The 11831-nt window shown below is 45.0% G+C and overlaps 1 protein-coding gene across 2 annotated transcripts in view; it reads right to left on the minus strand.

Moving 5' to 3' along the window:
• The window catches only part of LOC149364091 (beta-1,4-N-acetylgalactosaminyltransferase bre-4-like), a 36821-nt gene extending 25288 nt beyond the window's left edge, over positions 1 to 11533 (minus strand). For both annotated transcript variants that reach the window (XM_089574101.1, XM_089574100.1), the window contains exon 1: positions 11389 to 11533. The gene's annotated coding sequence lies outside the window, so the exon portion shown is untranslated. The remainder of the gene's footprint in view (positions 1 to 11388) is intronic.
• Positions 11534 to 11831: the final 298 nt, after the last annotated feature.

The following is an 11831-nucleotide window of genomic DNA, read 5'->3' on the forward strand; positions in this document are numbered from 1 at the left end:
CTGGCTGTGACAACAATACTGCCAGATTCGAGGCCCTCGATATAACTATTCAGCAGACAAGGGCATGGAAGGAGGTGCTCGTTCGCAGGCCGTGGGTTCGGATCCAACGAATGTATGTGGTTGTTTTTTGTTCTGCTTTCACTGATCTCCCATTGATGAAAACTACAAATTAAAGAAAGACTTCACCTATGGCCTATGGTTTCGGCGACATTTGGGTTCCGTCATGTATGTCATAACCAGCACCTCTTTCCAAGGGCATCCGATCTGGCAGTCTTGGTGCCATAGGTAGTATAAAAGGACTCTCGCACAGCTTCCACCCTCACCGTCCGATAACGTTCTACGTCTCACTCGCGGTAATACACGACGCACTACGACCGCCGCTATGGACGAGGGTGGCGCTGTGGAGGCCTCTCAAGGTTTGACTACACTACACATAAATACTCCCGAAACCAGAAGATTGGGAAGTCGTTGCCGTAGCTCAGCTGGTAGAGTACCGGACGCGAAGTTCAAAGGTCGTGGGTTCGGATCCAACGAATGTATGTCGTTGTTTTTGTTCTAATTTTTGTATTCTCCTGTTGATTAAAAGTACAAATTAAAAGAAAAAATCTCTGCCTCTCCCGTAACCGAGAGTAGAGTAAGCATAAATGTTTACGGGCCTAATGTCATCTCGGTGGACACCCGAACCGCATCGTACAGGAAGGGAGGAACGCCACCACCCGTTCAGCGCGATGCCTTGCCATTTGAACGCAAGGTTTTTTGAGGAAAGGAAATGGCGCAGTAATTCTCTGCCATCTCGATGGACACCCGAACCACACCGTAATGGAAGGGAGGAACGCCACCACCCGTTCGGCGCGATGCCTTGCCCTTTGAACGCAGCGCTTCTCCCCCGGGCCCCTGTGCGCCTGCGCGGCTTTGCTTCGATGCGCGAAGCCCCTAAGAGATCACGTATGACAACGAAGTGTATCGTGGCATTTATGTGCTTTTTGCGTGCGTTATTGAAATCGGAAATTATAATTCCGTGCATTATCAAACGCACAGCGACTGATATCTTGATAACCATTGAGAAGGCACTGGCAGCAGTTATTTTTTGTGACTCCGTTGGAGACCAACCGGCGCTTGCATGCCGGTCGCATAGGAGGGCTTACAGAGTCTCGTTAAATCTCGTTAAATCTCGTACGGTGCCCGGATGTTCTCGTTTCAGAGCCCGGATGACTGGAATTCAGTGCCCGGATGACTGGAATTCAGTGCCCGGATGAGTGGATTTCAGTGCCCGGATGAGTAGATTACAGTGCCCGTATGGTGACTCTCGGTCTCGGCGTGACGTCACCACACTGCCGACAACGGGGGCTAAAAGCATTTCATGCTTAAAAAGAAGACTTCCCTTCAGCTACACGGTTCCGGTGACTGTTGACTGCCCTCTTGAATGTCGTAACGAGCACCGTTTTTCCATTTCCTTGTCTCCTCGGTATTAATATAACGAAGGTTATTAGCGAGAAAAAAATTGGGTTTGCGTCGCTTTAATTATCATACACCATTTTGTTCATCCTGTGTTGTTAATTTACGAATGCGGGCTAAATGGTCACTTTTTAAAGCAACTGACTTCAGAAACAAAACGAAGACTGGAACGTCATAGTCCACCTTGGAAAAAGCTAGATGGAGTGTCCTCAACGGGATCACATTTACGCTATATATTTACCTGCCTAATAAAATCTTGCGAAATCGCTCCATTTGAGTGCAAGTAGACATGTTCTCATCAAATAAACAGTTGTCCCTAGCAGTATTTTTCATTTGCACGGGCCGCGATATATGCGTCAGTGACTATTTACGCGTTGTGAAAATCGAGCGTGCGTATTGCGTCACTATCTGAACTTCAGTGCGAGCTAAAGTATCAGCAATACATCGCTATATTCCATGTGAACTGGCATAGGACATACAATTGTTACAAAACATAAGCATTCATAACGAACTCAAGCCCTAACTCAAAACGCTACAATGGCGAGAATGGGGCCTAACATGTTGTTCATGATGATTAAACGCGCGTAACTTTTTACAGAACAAGAGACAAAACAACCAGGCCATCACAGAGAGCGAACTTACAACTGGTTTTAATGGTGGAAACAGATGATATTTCATACAAGACGTGAGAGTCATCAATGGCAAACAAAGTGACGAAATAATATATCGATCGGTATGAGCAATCAGATCCACACGACACACTCATCGCGATAGCAGGTCAACTTCTTAACTTTAACATTTTCCACTTCCCCAAAGAAAACCCGCTAATTAATATATATATATATATATATATATATATATATATATATATATATATATATATATATATGACAGAAGCCAACAGCCACAGAAACCAAGGGGCACAGGGGATTTTATAATTAATTTATTTATTTTGTGGGGTTAATCAATTTAGAATATTACTGAATATGTTACTGCTTAAAGCTAATTGATAGAAAAGCAGAAGAAAAAACAACCACATGCCGCCGGTGTCATATTTATAACGAGCCCCTCATTCTGCTTCCTATGTTTGCTTAATTGCTTAGCGAGGGCCTCGGTTCTGGCAGCCTTGACGCCTTAGGAAGCATAAGAGGGTTCTCACGCAGCTTCCACCCTCTTCGTTCGATGACGTTCTACGTCACACCTGCGGTAATTCAGGACGTTCTACGTCCGCCGCTTAAGAACGTGGGTGGCGCTGATGAACACTCTCAAGGTTAGGTTGCTTGTAAACATAAATACCCCCCAAAGCAGAAGGCTTGACAGCCGTCGCCGTAGCTCAGAGGTAGAGCACCGGACGCGTAATTCGGAGGTCGTGGGTTCGGATCCCACCGGCGGCATGTGGTTGTTTTTTCTTCTGCTTTTCTATCAATTAGCTTTAAGCAGTAACATATTCAGTAATATTCTAAATTGATCAACCCCACAAAATAAATAAATTAATTAAAAAATCCCCTGTGCCCCTTGTTTTCTGTGGCTGTTGGCTTCTGTCATATTTATAACGAGCCCCTCATTCTGCTTCCTATGTTTGCTTAATTGCTTAGCGAGGGCCTCGGTTCTGGCAGCCTTGACGCCTTAGGAAGCATAAGAGGGTTCTCATGCAGCTTCCACCCTCTCCGTTCGATGACGTTCTACGTCACACCTGCGGTAACTCAGGACGTTCTACGTCCGCCGCTTATGAACGTGGGTGGCGCTGATGAACACTCTCAAGGTTAGGTTACTTGTAAACATAAATACCCCCGAAAGCAGAAGAATTGACAGCCGTCGCCGTAGCTCAGAGGTAGAGCACCGGACGCGTAATTCGGAGGTCGTGGGTTCGGATCCCACCGGCGGCATGTGGTTGTTTTTTCTTCTGCTTTTCTAATCAACTATCTTTAAGCGATAACATATTCTGTAATATTCTCAATTGACCAACACCACAAACTAAATAAAAAAAAATAATAAAAAAATCCCCTGTGCCCCTTGGTTGCTGTGGCTGTTGGCTTCTGTCATATTTATAACGAGCCCCTCATTCCCCTTCCCTTGTTTGCTTAATTGCTTAGCGAGGGCCTCGATTCTGGCAGCCTTGACGCATTAGGAAGCATAAGAGGGTTCTCACGCAGCTTCCACCCTCTCCGTTCGATGACGTTCTACGTCACGCCTGCGGTAACTCAGGACATTCTACGTCCGCCGCTTATGAACGTGGGTGGCGCTGATGAACACTCTCAAGGTTAGGTTGCTTGTAAACATAAATACCCCCGAAAGCAGAAGGTTTGACAGCCGTCGCCGTAGCTCAGAGGTAGAGCACCGGACGCGTAATTCGGAGGTCGTGGGTTCGGATCCCACCGGCGGCATGTGGTTGTTTTTTCTTCTGCTTTTCTATCAATTAGCTTTAAGCAGTAACATATTCAGTAATATTCTAAATTGATCAACCCCACAAAATAAATAAATTAATTAAAAAATCCCCTGTGCCCCTTGTTTTCTGTGGCTGTTGGCTTCTGTCATATTTATAACGAGCCCCTCATTCCGCTTCCTTTGTTTGCTATATATATATATATATATATATATATATATATATATATATATATATATATATATATATATATATATATACAGGGTGTCCCAGCTAAATGTAACCAAGCTTTTAAAAAACACGGGGTGTCCTGGCCGTGTGAAACCAAATGAGGGTTGTTTAGCGTCGCGTGACCTAGTCTGCAGTATTTTTTTCGTTCTTCAAGGTTGAATAATTAGTGAAGCTTAATTAACTAACTTTTTAATTATTGACTTGAGGAACAAAGTGTCAATCGAAAAGTTGTAGATCGCTTTGAGAAACAGCTTACTGAGACATTTGCAGCAAAGTAATACTTACGTATAGTAGTTTTTTTACCGGCCTTTAACCATAACCAGCACAATAAGAAAAAGCTTCCACATGACAACTGTGCCACTTCAACGTCCCAAGATGCGCCTTAAAGAATAAAATCCATTTTTTCTGAAGTCCTCTCCTCGATGAGACTTTGGGTGCACATCGGGGCAGAGAAGTGAGCGAGCAGCTGGTCACGTGACAACTTTCTTCTAAGGCCCAAAAATGAAGCTGCGTAAATCGTAACTTGACGGAAATAGCACTACTAGCGGTTTTTTGAGGTGATCTAAAACTTTTGCATTGACACTTTCTTCTTGAAGTGAATAATTAAAAAGTTAGCTAATTAAACTTAACTAATTAATTAACTTTGAAAAGCGAAAAAAATACTCAAGACTAGGCCACGCGACTATGAACAACTCTGAGTTGGTTTTACTGGGCTAGGACACTTGGCATGTTTTAAAAGTTTGGTTACATTTAGCGGGGACACCCTGTATATAAGTGTAAGAGACTTTCACTGAGCACTGCCGTTTCTGCTTTTAGAGAGCTAAATACGAGGTCTGTTAGAAAAGTATCCGACTTTATTTTTTTTTACGAACACCTGATGGATATGAAACGAGAAGGCTTGCATCAGCCGACCTTGAACCTTCGTGCGCAAGCACGAATTTTTTCCTGCCTGCCGATAGCGTCAGTCGCTGGGAGGCAGCGTTTGAGTGAGGTAGTGTGCAGTGCTCTCGTCGGTTTTTTATTTCAAGGAAAATGGCGGAGCGACAGGAGCAGCGCTACTGCATCAAATTTTGCCAGAAACTAGGCGACAGCCAAGTGGAAACCATTCAGAATATTCAGACGGATTTCAGTTAAAATGTTATGAGCAGCACACAGATTAAGCATTGATAATATTGGTTTAAAGACGGCCACACATCGGTGGAGAGAGAGCCACGCTCCGGTCGGCCATCAACTTGCCGAAATGACCAGGACATTGCCGAAGTGAACGCTGTGGTTATGCGGGACCGTCGTGTGACTATCCGAGAAATTGCGGAAGAGGTGGACATCAGCACTTTTTCTGCGCATTCCATTATCACCGAAGATTTGGCCATGGAGAGAGTTGCGGCGAACTACGTGCCGAAGCTACTCACGATGGAACAAAAGCAGCTTCGTGTTGAAGTCTCACAGGACATGCTCGATTCCACAAACAGTGACCCCGACTTCATCAACACCATAATGACTGGTGACAAGTCTTGGGTGTATGGGTACGACCTATACACCGAAGACTCCTGGAAGCATTCCACGTCACCAAGACCAACGAAGGCGCGCCAAGGGCGCAGAATTCTCAAAGTGATGCTGACTGCTTTCTTTCACTCCCTCTGTGTGGCACAACACGAGTACGCACCCCACAGGGTCAGACATTGACCAAAAGAATACTACAGGGATGTCCCCCGTCGCCTACGTGATGCTGTGCGGAGCAAGAGACCGGAGTTCAGGTCAACAGGAAATTGGCGCATCCACCACGACAATGCTCCTGCACATTCCTCGCACTTGATTCAGTCTTTTTTGGAGAAAAATCAGACTTCTGCAGTTCAACAAACTCCTTACTCTCTTGATATGGCCCTCTGCGGCTTCTGGCTGTTTCCCAAAATCAAGAGGCCATTGAAAGGACCGCGATTTCAGACAAGAGAGGACATTATGGCTGCAACGACAGCCTAAGTAAACTCCATTCCGAAAGGAGCCTTTTCAGAATACTTCCAGCAATGGCAGCTCTACTGGGAGAAGTGTGGGGAGTCCCAAGGAGTCTACTTTGAAGTTGATTAGGTTTCCAATGCTCCAGTTATCCCGATTTTTTTTTCTTCGGCCAAAGGTCGGATACTTTTCTAACAGACCTCGTAAATCTGACTCAGAAACGCGATTTCTGACGGCCCTTGCCGTTAGCCTTAGCCCTGAATTAATCACCAGCAACACCTGACCCGCTTATTGTTCGCCTGAAGCTCCAACATTTGAAGACCTGGGATGCAGACATACAAGAGTTTCAATATCCTCTTACAGGTACTGGAGCGTTCTGCAAAGTGAGCGTGACGTACTTTTGAAGCCGATGAGCTGCGAACATGATCAGGCAGTGACTATTGCGTTAGTGATAGCGAAAAACTTCTCCACGAGCAGCATTTGCTCCCGCACTAGGTGTTTTTTCTTCTAGGTTTTGAATGATGATTCAACGCACTTTACCTTGTACAGAACAAGAGAGAAAACAACCACACCAACACAAAGCAGGAACTTATAACTGGTTTTAAAGGTTGAAAAGGCGATCTTTTATACACAAGACGTGAGCGTCATCAATGGCCAACAAAGAAACGAAATAACATTCGGTATGAGCAATCGCAATCAGATCCACACAACACACTCATCGCGATAGCAAGTCAACTTCTTTCTCAGATAAAGAGAAAGGCACATTGCTGATACACCTTTTGGCCAATTCTCCGTCGTGGGCTTGTGCCATGCCACCAAGGCAACAACAACAGCAACAACAATAACAGCGACAGCAACAACAACTTTTCGGCCACGGAGGATTAGATTTCAAAAGCTACTGCGATCTCTCTTCCTGTTTTCTTATTAAAACGAAAAATAATCGTGGTTCTTTCGAACAGAGGCTTACGTCTTTTGCAGCGATGACAATGTTCCCGAATGCGCGATGTGGTTACAGTGGTTAGCGCGCTCGCTTAGCCTTCTATTTATGCGAAGGCCCGTTTGGCCAACGTACTTCAATCCGCAGTAGAGCGGAATGGCATAAAGAGCACCTGTGTCGCATTCGACGTGTTTTTTTTTCATGCGCATGCGTGTAAATTCAGAGCATCAGGAAGACACGTGGGCGCAAGGTAGAGCAGGGACTTAACTAACTGGTTAAGAGGTTGAAGAATAGCGGGTACCCTGATATCCTCCTGGCATCGATTTCCGAAAAAGTTCTAAAGACATTGAAAGGAAAAAAACAAATAAATACAAGGATGGTTCCAAGGAGAACACACGTCCGGTTGTTATCCCTTACGTACACAGAGTTTAGCATAGTCTCAAAAAGATTGCGGGCAGGCATGATGTCCCTGTGGCTTTCACGGGCCCCAAAAAACTATCAGGTTTATGCGCAAAAGTAAATGAGCAGGGTAAGACCTTTAAACCACGCTGCAGCATCAACCATGAGAAAAAAACACGTCGAATGCGACACAGGTGCTGTTTATGTCATTCCGCTCTCCTGTGGAATGAAGTACGTTGGCCAAACGGGCCGTTGCATAAACAAAAGGCTAAGCGAGCACGCTAACAACAACTACATCACGCATTCAGAAAAGCTGGTGACTCACTGTCATCGCTGCAAAAAATGTAAGCCTCTATTCGAAAGAACCACGATTATTTTGCGTTCCAATAACAAAACAGAAAGAAAGATCGCAGAAAATTTTGAAATGTAATCCTCCGTAGCCGAAAGGTTGTTGTTGTTGTCGTTGTTGTTGTTGCCTTGGTGGCATGGCACATACCCACGACGGAGAATTGGCCAAAAGGCGTATCAGCAATGTACCTTTCTCTTTATCTGAGAAAGAAGTTGACTTGCTATCGCGGTGAGTGTGTTGTGTGGATCTGATTGCGACTGATCATACCGAATGTCATTTCGTTTCTTTGTTAGCCATTGCTGACGCTCACGCCTTGTGTATAGAAGATCACCTTTTCAACCTTTAAAACCAGTTGTAAGTTCCTGCTTTGTGTTGGTGTGGTTGTTTTGTCTCTTGTTCTGTACAAGGTAAAGTGCGTTGAATCATCATTCAAAACCTAGAAGAAAAAAAACCTAGTGCGGCAGTAAATGCTGCTCGTGGAGAAGTTTTTCGCCATCACTAACGCAATAGTCACTGCCTGATCACGTTCGCAGCTTATCGGCTTCAAAAGTACGTCGCGCTCACTTTGCAGAACGTTCCAGTACCAGTAAGAGGATATTGAAGCTCTCGTATGTCTTCATCATCAGTCTTCAAATGTTCGAGTTTCAGGCGAACAATAAGCGGGTCAGGTGTTGCTGGCGATTAATTCAGGGCTAAGGCTAACGGCAAGAGCCGTCAGGAATCGCGTTTCTGAGTCAGATTTATTTAGCTCTCTAAAAGCAGAAATGGCAGTGCTCAATAAACGGCTCTTACACTTGGTATTTGTTTTTTTATATATTAATTAATTAGCGGGTTTTGTTTGGGGAAGTGGAAAATGTTAAAGTTAAGGTACCTTGTCAAGAACACCTCATTTTCTGCTTTTCAAGGTGACCTGCAACTTTCTAAATGTGAGTTTGGTTTTAAAGTAAGGAGTTAAAATCCTCGGTAATACAGTCGTACCTCTTTTATACTACCCCCGTTTATATGGACGACTCGAATTATGGATATTTTTTCTGGGTATCGAACTCCTGCACTTCATTTACGCCTCGTTAATATAGAAATCCGCTGTCTGGACCACGGACAGAGGGGGAATGCGCAGAGCCCATTGGGGCCCATGTATTTGTGTCGCCTTAATATGGACAGCGATGAGAAAAAAAATCCCTACGACCCAAAACGGATTTCTCGATTTCTACTTTTTCAGCGCGGAACACGAGAGTAATATGCAGTGGAAAATTTTAAAATAAATGATTGAGGTCCTTGCCTTTTCAGCTCTTATGCTTTACAGCCCAACGTCGCCGAGTCGACGCTGCTCTCGAGTTTCCGTTTCGCATAAATGGCTGCGAATATAACTCTCTCGGCAGTTTGTGCTGCATAGAAAGCCTGTTCCGCAGCTGTCAGCCAACTGAGTCAAGGGGTCGTGGGGGGCGAGCAGCTGTATCAGGAGTCAGGTCATCAAACCATGATACGCCATGCAGCGTATCACACAGGTTACTAGGCACATGACGCTGCACCACATTACCTCAAGCATAATAGCGACCAGGATAATGGGCTTGAGGCTCCCAAAATTGTGTCCAATTTCTACTTACTCACCACCAGTGTGCACAAAACCCGTCCCTAATCATAGCGTGTTTTTTTTTTCAAATATTTTTTGTTCTTTATTCGTCATTACTGACGACTATTTTTTAAAGTGTCCATATTAACGAAGTACGACTGTATAATTATTTACCTTGGCGAATTGAAGAACACCCGGAAACATGCAAAGAGACTGAAAAGAGCACTTGGTTTGGGTTCATGTGGTAGACATTCCTTGTTCTTTATAACAGTCGCGACATTTAACTCTCACGCAGTGTGCGCTATGAGCCCACAGAAACAAAGGTAAGTGTTATGTCTTCGTCTAAATTTGTGGCAAAATGAACTATTGTTTCACTAGTACGACGCTAAAAGTTTCATTCAGTCTAGTTGCAGCTTAAGGGCACTGTGTAACTATCATCAAACAGAGCAGATCCACTACGGTTGCCAAACTTGATAACATCTTGCGTGATGCCTGCTCTTTTTGTATGGCTTATTATTTATTCGAAAGGTAAGAGAAAAATAGCGCCGATTGTTTCGTACCGAGAAAATAGTAAATGAATCTCTTTGCACTAAGGGCTTCGTGGTAAGTTGTCATTTGTCTCTCTGTTCCACGCAAACCAAGATGTACTTTCCGCACACAGAAAAATTTATTCCCGTCTCAAGGGTTCTATCAAAAAAAAAAAAGCTGAGATTCTCATATTCTCATTCTCCGTTTGTTACCTAATACCATTGGGCGTCATAAGGGTGCGTCATTACCTCCTGACTGATGAGCATTAAGCCTTGCGGCTGCCCCCAGATTCTGTTGCTTCTAGCTGTATAGAAATGGCGTAAACTAAGTGTTATTTTGAAGAAGGAGTAAATTTTGCATGGATGTATCACGGTCGCTTACCCTATGCACAAGGAAAAATTCATGCGGTTTTTTTCTCTTCGGCAAAGCTTTCAGCCTTCTTAGTGAAGTGAACAAGAAACACTTTCTAACAGAGGGATTTTCTATGAAGAAGAAAACTAATCTTAACTGCAATAAATTCGCACCTGTGTTTCTGTTTCATCAACCAAATTGCGGTTGATATTGTCCTCTACACTACCTATGGGAATGATTCTGTTATTGTGGTCAGATTAAAGCGGCGTAATGAGTAGATCATCCTCCTAATTCATTATCTCTCCCCCCCCCTCTTCGCACACACTGTCAGCTACTTCCTTCGACATCACGGGAGATAGCTAACGCACTAGGTATGACAAGAACGATGACAAGAACGCAGCCGGCAAGCAAAGAAGAGGCAAAAACTGAATCTGGAAACCTATCGCCACATAATGCAGCCCCGAAACGGCGCTCATGGAGTGATAAAATCTCCTACTACTATACGTGCTCACCATCACATCTAGGTGCTTTTCTCTAGAATAAGGTCAACTCCATCAGCATCAGCCCCGTAACGTCCATTCTTGGACGAAGACCTCACCCATCATTCCATAATTTCCTTTCTTATATCCCTTGCCTTACGGTTTCAGCGCAGCCAACTTCCTTATCTCATTTTCCCACATCACCTTCTAATATCCTTTGCTTCGCCTCTGCTCTTCCTCGGCGCACGCCCCAACAGACCACCGCTTCCATGCACTCCACGTTGCGTTTTCACTGGAAGTACATTTCTTCCTGATGATTTTCGCTAAAGGGCAATGAACTCAAGTGGACTGTTAATTGCACACTGGTGATTTTTTTTTCTTACCATATCCCTCTGTCATATTGCACCTCCCAGTAGGTAACGCGAGAGGTACCGGGATCAATAGTCCGCACCTCCACCAAGATGTTACTCCCAGTACCCCTCGCGAGATCTACCGGGATCAATTCCCCGCACCTCCACCATGATGTCACGAGCAGCGGTTTATTCACTCCAGAAAAGGCAACTCAAGCCATCCGGGCCTCTATTGCCGAGCACGAGATGCGTCTACCTCATTCTCTTCTCGCCGGCTACGCAGAAGAGGCATCGCCTCTTCATGCGTGTCACACCATGAATTCACTACCAAGCGAGGTGCGCAAGCTAGCCTAGCTCGAAACGCGTTACGTGCGCTCCAGACTACTGTGACAGCACGTGTCCTTACCTGCTTAGGAAATGTAGTGGAGCCGCGTATTCCGGAAAATTGGCAGCACTACCTTTCCTTGCGTACGGCGACGACGAGCGTGGCAACGTGGCAGGCTACCCCTTTCGACGAAGTCCCGCTGAGTTAACGAGGCGCACAGCGCGCACTACAAGTGTCTGAAAACGCAGATGGCGCTGCTAGGCCTTGAGCGATGCTGTTTTTCTTTCGACAGGCGGGTATGTGCAGCTCGATGAAGACACATCGGCAGAGCCTCTGCCTGATCATGGCGTATGCCTCGCCTCGGAGTCGCAAACAATGATCCCGCACGACAAGAAGCAGCAGCAAGGAGGGTGCTTCCTATGAGTCGGCGGCTCAAAGTGTATGGCCTTTGTATTCTACAAGTTCTTCCTCAAGAATTCTTTTTTTTTTCTTATTGGATCAAGCGACGGTGTTCCGCGAGCGTC

Source organism: Amblyomma mixtum, chromosome 2, assembly GCF_055824585.1.
Source record: "Amblyomma mixtum isolate Tamu chromosome 2, ASM5582458v1, whole genome shotgun sequence".
Taxonomy (NCBI): domain Eukaryota; kingdom Metazoa; phylum Arthropoda; class Arachnida; order Ixodida; family Ixodidae; genus Amblyomma; species Amblyomma mixtum.